The sequence below is a fragment of the Manacus vitellinus genome, unplaced genomic scaffold (assembly GCF_001715985.3).
Source record: "Manacus vitellinus isolate BGI_N305 unplaced genomic scaffold, ASM171598v3 scaffold_17_pilon, whole genome shotgun sequence".
Taxonomy (NCBI): Eukaryota; Metazoa; Chordata; class Aves; order Passeriformes; family Pipridae; genus Manacus; species Manacus vitellinus.
Window position 1 is genome coordinate 4992476 of NW_021939256.1, and position 13968 is coordinate 5006443.

Below are 13968 nucleotides of genomic sequence, written 5' to 3' on the forward strand. Positions count from 1 at the left end.
AGAAACATCTAATGTACACATTCAAGCTGCAAAAATGCTGTTTCTGTTTATATGTGTATTCAACAACTCTTATTTAATTCTTGTGATCAGCAGCATAATTAGCACAATCTAGTACCAATTCTGAAACCATCAGGTCAGACGTGACATTATAAGTGTTTTTTCTATTACCATTATTATTACTATATCTGTGTGCTAAACATTGTCAACATTCCTATGGTCAGACATTTTAAAACACAAACCAAGAAGACAGTTCATGTCCCAGGGAATTTATGGACCCATTACAATACGAAAGAATAGGTAGAAACACACAGATGATGTTTCATAAGAAAATAATGAGGCAACATAGATGCATTGCTAAGTCCTCCATAGGCATTCTGGCAAAATATAGCTTTATGAGAAATCTAAATATACTGATTTCTGTTGAGAATGTGGGGATATTGAATTGCTTAAAGAAGATTATGAAAACTAGCATAGTAAAGAGCATGAACATTACTTTTTTTTTTAATTTTAAAAGTGGCTGGTAAAGACTTGTCCAATTGAATACAGTTGTTAAACGTCTGTAAATGCACAGGAAATTACGAAAGCAGTAGTGATAGTCTATAGCTTGAAAATTAAAAGAATCATCCAATATTGAAGATAATCAAATTAACCTTTGTTGTATGACGGAAGTAGTAAAATATTCACAGGTCCACTCTGGGTGGATGTCAGCTGACGACATTTCTCAGAACCATTAAAAAAAGTTTCTGCAGCAGTGCTTGTATGCAATATTCAACTGAGAGAAAGGACTGGAGAATTATGAATGCTTGGGACATAGAGAATCAGCTAAACAGAGACATGTTTTTCACAACAATATCTATCTAGAGGCACAATCAAATGGAAGATAACAATAGAGACGGAAATCATGGCTATCATGGTGACATGGCTTGTGCCCATTATAAAGGATGGAGGAACTTCACCGTGTGCTTCACAATCCTGGTCCTACATATGAACCTTTGTGTGTCTTGATTCTTGTGTTCCGCCATTTCTGACTACAATTTTTTAAAGAATTCTTAGATAAATAGATGAAGAGGCATCTATGGGGAACAAGTCTTCTTCTCAGTTTTGTTTCATTGTACAATCCAGTTCTGACTGCAGTATGCATCTCTGAGGGTATGAATGTACTTCTCCCACAGTGTAGGCACAACACTTTCCCACTGCAGGGAAAGAAAAAAAAGTTTTGCGAAAAACTTTGAGGACAACTGTAGAAGGAAAAAAAACTTTATAATTTCATCCCCGGGTAGGTTGACCTAGAGCTGGCAAGTAGTAATTGATGAGGATTCCTGAGACCTATTTTCTTTGGTCAAAAGGAAACAAGTCAGGTTTTGCTTTCAAAACCTGTTGCATAGTTGCTCTTGATTAAGAGCCTGCAAGCGAGAACAGTGGTATAATAAGTAAGGCTAGCATCCAGATTAGCTCTCATGTCTGATCCTTCTCCATCATTGTCCTTCCTAATTGGACTACGACCCACAGAAAGTCAGATTTATGGGTTGAAGAGATGCAAAGTGCAACTTTTATCACAGAGAGGAGTCAGTCCTTGACCCAATCACTGTTAGTGCTACTGAAAAAAAAGGAAATAGTAATTGTTTTTTGTGACACACTTAGAAATCTGTAGGAGATGAGAAAGACTATTCAGTCAAAGAGTGGAAGACCAATCAGAATGGATATATGAAAATCACAGTAAACAAGAAATCCAGAAAGGTCCTACTTGTAAGAAGAAGAAAATGAGCTAGCTCTGACAAGATAAGGCAATAAATCAGTGAATATGTACTTTGAAGAGTTTTTGGTCTGAGAAGGTATTTAGGGAACTAGATGGCAGTGATTTCAATTGCATTGAACATACAGAGTGGGTTTGAAAAGCATAGAATATGATTAGAAATTAATACTGACCAGGAATTGAAAATATTCTCAGTAAGCACACTGTGAAAAAGAAGGTCAAAGTTTGTAGAACAAAGCAGAGTCAAGCAGACTTTTTCTTGTGATAGGAAAAATTGAACCATTTTGCTGAACAGTACTGGTTTTGCTGAACAGTAGTTCACTTTGTGGTTCTCTACTGTAGAAGACCATCAGGAAAGAGGGAGGAGATTAGAGTGCGTGTATTGGAACCAGTGGGAGAGAGAAAGGAGATAAGACAATATACTGTGAGAAAGAAAGAGCAAAAGCAGAAAGAATAAAAGAGTTTGAAGAATGGCACCATGGCAGCTCAGTTTGTCCGTATAAGGTTCTGTTAACCTGGATAAGACTTGTTCAGCTAGGACGAATACAGATCTGAGAACCAGGAGATCAAGTACAAAGGGAAGGAAGTCAGCATAGTTGTGATAAGAGCATACATTTACTTCTTGCTAAGAGCTGGAGCTTAGCATGTAGGCACTGCAGCTGGCAATGATGGGAGAAACGTGCAGAAAGCAGCAGCATAAAGTGCAAAAGAGCCTTGTTCATATAACTGAAAAAAAAAAAAGGAAAAGAAAGCAGGGAGAAGGAAGTTGTGAGATTGTAAGAAGGCACAGAATGGTTGAAGAGGAGACTTTGAGAAAAAGGTAATGTCAAAGATGGCATGACTGGGTCACAAAATGGTGGAAGAAAAAACAGGAAAGCTGAACTTGAAGACTGAATGAGGAGGGCTAAGAAAAGGTTCACCTAAGGTTTCATATGAATAACCAAGTACCACTGAGTTACTCATGCTATTGACCATAGCTAAACTGTTCTGTAACTACCTGTAAACTTCTGTCCTTCAAATCTGCACTAGTAATATATATAATTAACTGTACATTTCTAATTATTTGAAGCTTATATAGAGACTTCATACCCTCTGTCTTATACCTTAGCAAGCTAGTTGCTTCCTGGAAGTCTATCAGAGAAGATGAAAGCAATTTAAAGGAAAACTTTTTTTCCTGGAGCCAATACTGGCAATTTTGCTTGGATTTACACATCACTGTATGGCAACAGAAAACCAGATTAAATGGAAAAAGATATAAATAAAATCATTTTGAAAGAGTACTCGAGGATTTACGGTACTGTACTTGACTAGAAGTGATTGGCAGCACATTAAATAGAGCTTTGTGTCAGCTGCAGAGTGGACTCTGCAAAGACAGGATGTCAAGTTACGAACTGCAGACTTTGCGACTCCAACTTAACTCCTTGTTACATTTTGTGATATTAGCTAGGAGAAAGTTTATATCTACAGTGATGGAGAAATTAAACACACACATATACACATTGTCATGTTAGCCAAGTAAAATTTTAACTAAAATATAATATTAGTGAAACAAAACTAAAAAGAGAAACAAAACAATCTTGGCTTTTTATAAGTAGGTTATTTCAACAAGAACTAGATGGGTTGCAGAGCCCTACACGGAGCTGTAACTTTGTCTTTGAAATAAAGCTATTAGCACTCCCTGTAGGTTAGGGCCTCTTTAGTTTGACAAACTTCACTTAATTAGTTTCTAAAGATTGCTTGACAATTTGTACTTCAGCTTTTTTTCTCCATTAGTGCTGATAACACCAGCTACAGTACAATATCACCATCAGGGATAGAAAGGCCTGGTTTATATACAGGTAATCAAGCTTATTTTATTTTTTTTCTACTCATCTAAAAGATTTTCTCTGGAAATATATACTGGGATCTAATTGAGTTTTGGAAACATATGAGAGCCTAGTATATGTGGACCCTGAAACCAAAGTCACAAACATTCCCTAGTGGAAAAAAAATTTACTTTGAACAGCTATGTTCTTTTTAGTCAGGATTTCAAAGTGTTTTGCAAATATTAGACAGTGATTATACTTTCACAATGGCCCTTTGAGAGAAGTAAGAAGTGTTTTAATGTCACTGTCTACAGCCCACAGACTATGGTCAGAATTCCATTGCCCTTGTAAACTATAGACCTCAAGGAGGCCTATAGACATCTTTTAGTACCAAATCCCTCTCATAATATTTTCCAAAAAACTTAATAAGTACTCTGAAGAGTTTTACTAGATATACTGTTGCTGCCACACTTGTAGTATATTAGTTTGAAAACATGTAGTGCTTTGTTTAGACTTTGCTTGCAAATACTGTGTATGAATGACAGCTGCAAATGGGAACAATTTTGTCTGAGGGACTCTGGGAAAGAAAGATTTAAATTTTCATATGTTCAGAACACAGCCTGTGCACCACAATTACACTTCCCAGGATCTGACTCCTCTAGAGAAGCAAAATTAATAAATAATCTGTATCATAATTAATAAACAGGTTTTAGAAAAAAGACCAAACACTTATAACATCTATTTATTTTAAAAGTTACTTTGCACAATATTTCATTGTTCCTGACAAGACTAATGAAGCTGCACATATTTGGTATCTCTGAAGATCGAATCCTAGCATTTTTTAATTACTCATGAGAAGAGTTAAAAGGAGTAAATTCTTGTCAATCTGTTCCTGGGAAGTTTTATAGTGAAATTCTCATTTTCCAGGGTAATTTCACCAACCAGAGGAATAAAGTCCATGTTCTGTCCAGCGCTAACTCTCCAGCAAACACAGAAAACTGTATTGTAGTGTTAAAGATGCCTAGTGTTTGATGTCACAAATCTGTCACATACTAAGGAGAAAAGCAAATCAAAAGGAAGGAAGAAAAGCTTAAAGCATGAAAAAAAGTTGAAATTTGGATGGGTACTGCTGGAATTAATAGTTTAAGAAATAGCTTTCTCTCCTCAGAAAAAATCATTACCTAAGTCTTTATTTTACAGTATTTTATTTCTTCTTTAGTATGAAGCATAAGAAATTTTAATTAAAACTATGTACTTCATTCTTATGAATTGTTTCTCTTGTTGGGGTTACACAATACATAAATATATTTACACTCACATAGAATCATATGGGTTGAAATGACCTTTAAGATCATCCAGTCCAGTCATTAACCCGGCACTGCCAAGTCCATGACTAAACCATGTCCCTCAGTGCCGTATCTACATGTCTTTTAAGTACACCCAGGGATCATGACTCAACTACTTCTCTGGACAACCTCTTCCAGTGCTTGATAATTCTTTTGGTGAAGAAATTTTTCCTAATAGCCATTCTAAACCTTCCCCAATGCAAGCTGAGGCCATCTTCTCTTGTCCTATTGATTGTTACTTGGGAAAAGAGACCGACCCCTACCTGGTTACAACCTCCTTTCAGGTAGTTGCAGGGAGCAATAAGGTCCCCCCTCAGCCTTCTTTTCTCCAGGCTTAACGCTGTGCTCCAACCCCTTCACCAGTTTCTTTGCCCATCTCAATGACCTTCCTGTAGTGAGGAGTCCAAAACTGAACACAAGTTTGAACACTTCCTTGTAAGTGACAGGTGTACTATATCCTTCTTTACATCATACAAAACTTACAGTCAACAATGTTCAGCTAAATATACCTCTATGCATTTTTGGATATGCTAATCCTTAATAAATTTTCAGATCACATAATGATGATAATAAACTGTAGGAGATGCTACCGGTATCTGTCTAGTAACGAAGTTAAACGTAAGTGTCATTCAAAGAAATGGTTCCTCTAGTGAGAGACTGTATCTCTGCAGTGCTCCAAATGTGCAGTAGCCTTCCAGAAAACAAGCATCAAAAAATTATTCTCAATCTTAACATCTGTATAACAGTTGAACAAGTGTTCCATATCTGTTATTTCCCTTTTGTTTGATTTCTAGATAGAAGCACTAGATAATCAAGTTTCTTGAGGAAAAAACCCAGAGTGAGTCTATAGTAAATGTAATTCTACATCTTGTTTCATTCATCAAAAATCCAATCATTAAAACAAATTCACTGAGAGAATTTTATCTAGGTTTGCTCAATCTAGAAAATTAATTACAAAATTAATAACATGAGAAAAGCATATTTGTTAACTGAAAATCTCATTTGTAAAAGAAATCTGTAACTTCTTCCACTTCTTTAATACTTTTCAAGTTTTTTTTTCAACTTCTTCTTTTTAGAGAAGAAGAACTATGTTATTGTATATTTAAAAATATTTCCAACCCCAAAGGTCTCACTTTTTGTTATTGGTAATGAAGCATTCCCCATTTCAAAAAAAAAGAAAAAAATAAACATTCAACAAAATTTCACCAAAACCATGAGCAGTAAGCTTTGCCTGAACTGGGCTCTCAAGCATTTCTTTCCATGGTCTCAACCACTTAACCAGTATTCTAGAAACAATCCATCAATCAAATAATGTTTTTCGTTTAAAAATCCCAAACACTTGAGTTTTCCACTCAGAGAATGTAATTTATTGCAGAACAGACAATGCTTACCACTTGATCACTGTCAGGTATCCCCACGGAGAAAGAAGAGAGACACTTTATGTTGCCACAGATTTATTGCTAATCTTATTAGAATTATTTCTTATTATTGCTTATTTCTAATCTTGGCAGACTGGAACACATCACGCAGCGCACCTTTGTTGTGGGCAAAGAAACCTCAACTTGGGTTCTTCCATAGGTTGCAGTCCCCTCAGGGATTTCCCTGCCCCAGCATGGGTCCTCCCTGGCCTGCAGTCCTCTCAGAGGGCCCTACTCCATCACAGAGCACCTAATCCCAAGAGTATGTTTCCAGGATTGTTCTCTACAATGTCCCCTTCCATTTTCACCCAAATATGTCTAAGCAGAGATGCCACATGATCCTTATATGAGTTAAAGTTTTGGCATCTGACAGGGTGCTTCCATCCAATGCTGAGCCATCTGGAGTCAGCTGTGACTGGCACCAACATCATCCCTGCTACCTACTCAAACCTTGCCAGTTATGCCCAACACAGAAATCTATATTTTACTCACCAAAATCCCCAAGCCAGGTGTCTCATCTCAGTCTTATTTCAACTGTGCAAGGTATATACTCATGCAATTCTCTCTGACAGTATCTCCCTACCCAACCCAAACTCACCATCTGCATCACTCTTCTTTGTGGTTTTGCTGGATCTTTTCCATCTTTAACAAGGTCAATGCAAGTTCTTGATAGATGGACTCTTGCATTCAGATCTGAGCTGGTGTAAACTTGCTATGGTCTGAGGTGCCCTAAGAACAGCAATAGCCAGTTCAGCCCTTGGGAGGTCTATTAGGCATCTGTAAATGCCCAAATAGTTACGTTTTCAGCCATACGCCTGCCCTGCCTTTTGGTGTACCGTGTCAGCTCTGAAGCTGTGAGCACATTATATTTGAAAATATCATAAATACACAGTAAACCCAACAATTTCAGTCAAGGAAAATGCCTCTTATACCTACAAACATGATTAGAAATATAGGGCCCTGTAGGAATCACAATTACTCAAAATTACATAAATTTTCCTGTGACAATTGTGAAATTGGAAATTCCTGTGAAAATATATTCCGCTTATCAGATACAACATCCACTTAAGGTATCACCACAGACAGCAACTATAGCTACACCAAAAAAAAGTAGTACATACTATATGCCACCCAGACTCGACGAGCTGTATCCATTCTGAAAACACTTGGCCTGATATCTTCTCTTTTTCATGTGGCACAGCTGTAAATCCTATGACAGAAATAGGAGAATAGGTTTGGTGAATCTTGTTATTACATTCTAACATCAACATCATTATGCCATTCCCTTGGCTGACATTGTCTGGGCTGTACCATGGGAAAACATGAAAAGTCTGGGACTGTTGGCTTGCATAAGTTTGACAGAGTCAAATATGAAAGGGGTTCAGTTGTGCAGCCTATAGGCAGTGTTACCTCGAATAAGCTATTCTTAGGGCTGTACATAGGTTTTGTCTCTTCTACTTGAATGGAAAGAGAGCCCAGGAAAAAAGTAATACATACAAAGCATACCTTATGATGGTGTCACACACAGTGAGGCAAATAAAAAATATACTATTTGACAATATCACATTTGATTTTTCACTTATGCTTATTCACAATAAAACTAAGAAAATTAGTACAGCTATTTAACCTCTTTAGGATACATATGGACAGGATTCTTTTATGTAATAGCATAAAGGAATTGGAGGAAAATTTGTTTAAAATCTAAGGGCCTCTTTCCTAGGGATAGATTACATTGACATAATTCACATTAGAAAAAAATTTTATTAAGGCATGTATTTGAAAAATAACTGGATATAATTTAAAGAATAGGATAGTCTTGTTTGTCATCACTAAAAATAACCACTGCTGTTGCTCCTTGTTTTGGAAGAATGAATGGTGTTTTCCAAAATACAAAACGTACTTGGGTAATTGTTATCCCAAACCATTGGCAATCTATTACCTGTTATATTCTTCACGTATGGACTGAAGCCACATAAAGAAATCTGTCAAGTCCTACCAAGGGTGGGAAGAGCACCAACCCTAAGAGCTGCCTCATTCCCTAGGAGGTGTCCAGTGTAGGGCCTGGGACTGCTCCTGTGCCTCCTAGCTGTCCCTCTGAGCTCCTGGGTGGGCTGATGGATGGGTCCTGTCTTCCAGGCCCTGTCCTGACACACCACACAGGAAGCCCCATCACTCCCAATCCCTGGGAGCCACCAGCCCTCAGGGCATCCTGAGAGTATAGTATGGCCCTGGGAGCACAGATCTTCCTCTGTAAAACATATATGCTGTACCTATAAGCTCTCAGGGCTGCTGTGAGAATTAATTAATTAATCTTGGCAAAGTGTTTTGAGGTCTTCTGATGAAAACTACTATGAACAGCCTCATTCCTCAAGCTGCTGCTGATTATTCTTGTTTTGTAGTTGTGTTCCTGTCTGATTGTCACACACATGCTTTGTATTACCCTTACCTCATGCTCTGGATCTCATAATGAAACACGCAGTCTCATGTGCGTAGCCCATCCAATGACACGTCTCAGTGAGAGGGAAGTTGTGCTACAGTGATGAAAATATTTTGTGGCACTGTAGAAGGAATAGTGCCTCCTACCAAGCAGGAGAAGTGATGGAGGGAGAGTTTTAGCAGTTTAAGGTGTTATTCAGGTCTTCTTGCACTACAGAAATCTGAGCTGAGACAGTTTCACATATTTCTTTTTTCTTTTTTTTTTTTTTTAAGAAAATGTCAACTCTTGACATGCAGGAACCCATTCAGAATTTTTTTTTAACTGAAAAAAACCCAACATACTACCGTGATTCTGTCTTTATATGCATCTGTATAGTGTTTCCTTAGTTAAAATCTGGAATGTGACTGGGAAAATTATTTTGTGTTATACACTGTCAATGTAAAGACAAAAGAAAAGGTAGGGGAGGGAGCTTGATTTGATTTCAATGCAGAAAATTAATGAAAACCAGAAAATGGTCTTGTTAAATCAAACCTTTTTGTTCAGAAACTATGATCTGTCTCAGCCCAGCAATTAAGTAAAAGTTTAGATTATGATCTAAGTGGTGGTTAGTGCTCCATAATCAGTGTTTGGTTCTGGGTGGAACTGAACACTTTGCCTGGTAGTCTCTGACAATGTTGCACAAAAAAAATCAACCCAACCAATGTATGCCAAATATCCTCCATTCTCTCATGCTGAGAAAGAGTTTTGTTCAGGTTCTTGGCAAGAGGAAAGAGCTGACAATATTCCAGCCTTTGCTACAGTCTTGTTGCTTTCAAACTGACTGTCAGCCTCCAGGTCTTCCAGATGTTCCCTTCCATAAGCTCTAAACTTATAAAATAAAATTATTTAAAACACATAGGCTTCTTCTAATATATTTGCTTTGCTCACTCTTATATATCACTACCTTTGCTTTCCATAACAGGATTTTTTTCCAGTTTCTATGTTCTCCATATAACAGCTAAACAATGTATTCATTAATGCTTAAAATCTATTTTATGCTAAATTAATACATAATTTTAAAAATTATTAATTTTGGATTATTTAAGGTAACTCAGTCCTTAACTAAATTATTGAAAATGCACAATTCACTGTCACATAATGTGTCAGATCCTATTACCATGCTAAACTCAATTGTTAGAATAATTGGGTTAATGTGCATTTATTGATCTCTTTTTAGTGGGAAGAAAATAACTTTTCATAATCTTGTGCTTTAATAGATTGTCTGGGATATTTCTGGTTTTGTTATGTCTGTAAAAGTAAAACTATAATGAACTTACAATCTTTCTGCAGAAAAAATGCAAAAATAGTACTATTTCAAAGCTGGATAAAAGCATGAGAATGTCATGGAGAGGTACAGGAGTAGGAAGGTATTCATTGAGTTGACTGTGATTTATAATCAATATTAACTACATAATATACTGAGAAGTGCAATAGTCAGAGAAAAGGTATAGTTGGTACTGTTCTTTTATCCTATGAAGGTCATAATAAGATGAGTGAAATGAGAAGAAAAATTGATGGAAGATAGTTTAAACATCAATGGGGAAAAAGAAAACATCTGTTTTGATGAAGAATTCCCTCCAGAAATCTTGCAAAAGGACTGACCTCTGCTGTAAATTTGCTTGAGAACTAGAACAGAAAGTTTAAATGAGATCTTTAGTGATTTCTGGCCACACTGAAAGATGGAAAATGACAATTATTCAATTTAAGAGTCTCTCTATCTCAGAAAGGTAGGAAAAAGGGTCTGACTTGATGGCTCAACAGACTAATGTTACAGCCTGTAGTCTCGTTTCTGAGAACTGGTGTTCTAAACACTGCTAATCATATCAGCACATTTGTTTTTTGTGTCAAGTACTAGAAGGTTTTGTGAATTGATCTTGATTTCAGTTGAAGGGAAAAAGAGGAAGAAATGTTGATAAAATTCCCTAAGGAATTTCCAGGTAGATGAATGTAAGTAATTTCACCAAGTAAAATTCCCATAGAAGCTTTAAAGTGCCTTAATGTTTCTCCTGGTTTTGCTCGCCTCTCTTAATGATCCCTCATAGATTTTCTTTCTGATAAATTTTGAAATACTCTAGGCCAAGGAAGGGCCAGTACTATGAACTACCATCTTATATTCCTCAGTAGAGCAAGGAAGCTAACAATACTATGAATCTCTTTTTTTTATTACCTTCTTTACTAATTCTTCGTAAAGGGTTCCTTGCTGTACAGACCTGCCTCTCTCAATAGTAATACTACTATAAGGAACACTTCTGTGTCATTCTGAATGAAGTGTTCAATGAAAATTAAGGAAACATGGTGTCATCCTGGTCTATCATAAGGTGTAACACTAAAAATGGTGAAAGTGTACTTTAAATTGAAAAATAATGTCTATTTGTTTCTAATTTCCAGGTGATGATTTCATCCCAATGTAGAGGCAAGTGTCATGAAACTCAGGATCACAGAGATAAGTCTGTTGGAGCAAGTGTTCCCTGCTTTTTCTAATCAACAGGCCTCTTCATTATGTTTTTTCTTTGTTTCAGAATAGGTTTGTTGCTGATAAAAAGCTTGTTCCTGCTATCCTCTTCTAACCTCCAAATTTTAAAATAGTATTAGTCTTGCTGCCTTTCCCACTATTCTTCCAAAGCAACAATATAGCGTCCACTATTTTCTAAAATTAAGCTAGATCGGAGACACAGAATGAAACATGAATTATCATAATTAGATTAATAAATATGATTGCTAAAGACCAATTCCAAATACTTTAAAAAATGTCAGAAATGCTCTCAAGTACTGCTTGTTCCCTTGCTAATATGTCTTTTAAAGATAATCTCTGGATGCAGTTTCCCCAGGGCTTACCATTTTGTGTTGGAAAGGTCACACTATTACTGAATAATAATTAACACAATATAACTGTCATTAATAACTAGGAATTGTAAACACACCTATCTGGTTTTAGCATTGAATCCAAATAATTTTTGGGAATCTATCATAGAGGCAGATTCCCATAACCACCAATTCATAAAAGGCAACTGGAGATGGTATGCTCATTCCCAGAAGAAGGTGAGGTACAAACCTGTAGTGACTATGATAGTGAAACCTAGTTTAGCAGGCGCTCATCTCAAATTCAAGCCTGTCTTCTGATTACATTTCCAGGTCCAACCCTCCGCTAACAGCTGCTCACATTACATAGTTACTGTTCTCATTGCAGTCTTTCTCTCTCTTGACTGCTTTCCCAGTTTAACTTACATTGCCTACCTGTACCTAGTAGGGAAATGGAAGATGCTCAGAAAAGGAGGAGAGGGCAAATGCGGCAAATTATCTTTGACAGGAGTGAAATAATTCTCAATCAACATTAATTTATTTAACTGTTTTTGTGAATTGAAAACTGTTGCATTTAAAAAACAAATCTTTTTTTCTATTGTTATACTCTCATATTTGAATATTAAAATACCAGTTGATTTCTTAGTGGAATTTTCTTTTCCTATTTGCTTTTTTAACAAGGCTTTTAATACATTCAATTGAAACCATAAAACGAATGAACAAGAAGAACAACAAAAATATCCACAAAAATTAAAAAAATAAACTCTAGAAAATTATCACTTCACAGTTCTGTAGCAACTCATCCTCATATAAATTGAATGTAGCCCTATAGCAACCAAAATGGGGATTATGGAAGCCGTCAAACTTCAGAAGTATGCCAGTTATTCAAGCATCTCATTTTCTGCTTCAACAACAGATTCAAGAATTTAAAAAGTCCCTCAAATTAAATACAATGGGAACAGATATAGAAGACATTTTCTTCTCTTTAGTACAAAACTATTGATAACATTTCAAGCGTTTTATCTTTTAGTTCACTTCAAGTAAAATCAAAACCAGAATATTTACCATTTGTTTAAGCACTTTCCACTGCATTTTCTATATACATATTTACACATCTTAACTACCTAAAAAGTTTGTTTTGAAAGTTTGCTTAAATCCATCCTTGCAACAAACTATCAAAGAGAACAGATTTGAGCTTGAACACTACTTTAATTTCCATCTGTTCTATGATACTGCAAATATTTCAGAATGCATTTGGTGTAGAACACTGCAAACATTATTCTGCAATGCCCATTATGAAACATAAATATGCTAGCAATCCAACAATAACGTGCTACACAGCATTTGTCCATATTCCAGTACAGTACATAACCCAGCTCTCAAAAAGAAAAAAAAAAAAAGAAGAAAAAGAATATTCAACATCTGGTGGAAATGAACTGTATAATTTTACTGTTTTAAATATTCCATTTTGTCAAAATAAGTATCCTCTTTATGTAACAATGACTTTTTAAAATCTCAGATTTTGCACATACGACAATAACAATACATACTGTAGGGTTTCCACTAGAATTTACAAGGTAAGATGAGCAGGAGAAAATAAGAACATTCCTAAAATCGATTTCTCCTTGTCAGATCCCTACACAACACAGCACACTTAAAGTACACATATTATCACTTTTTTTCCCCAATTAGGTGCTATAAAAATCTAAAAATTTATTTTATTTTATTACTTTTCTAGGTAGCCTTTTTAAAGGACAATTTGTGTTGACCATGTTTTCATTCTCAGAGTTCACATAAGGCAGGATTTACTTTAACTAAGTTCTAAAAAAATATGTCCTACTTGCCCCTTAAAATTTCATATGTAGTGTTTACTTCTTTGTGTTACTTATTATGCCTCCTGACCCAAATCTGAAAGATTAAGTTCCCTCAGGAAAAAGTAATCCTAAAGTTTTGATAAGAAAGACACAGTCAGAACAAAGCTCCTGCTGCAGAGAAGTTAACCTCTTGGCAGGGCTTAATATAATTCTCCTTTGACTTTGGGTTGATAGCAAGACGTTGTTTTATGCCCTACAATACTGTGTGCTCGCAGAGGTCATGTGTCACGCAGATATACTTGCTTGTATTGAGTGGCCTTTTAATTGTCTGTCAGTTCTGTCTGGGGTCCTGCCTGTGTACCCTCCAAATGCAAATATGAAAAGCATGAAAGGTGGAGCAGAGCCTGTGCTTTCATCTGTGTATCATTTTTCAGAAGAACTGAAGCTAGCCTGCCGTATTATGGCCCATGCATTAGACAGTCTTGTTTCACAGTAGCACAAATCACAGTGGGAGTAGGGGCCAATCTGTCAAGCAAGGCTTCCAGGCAAATTCTTGT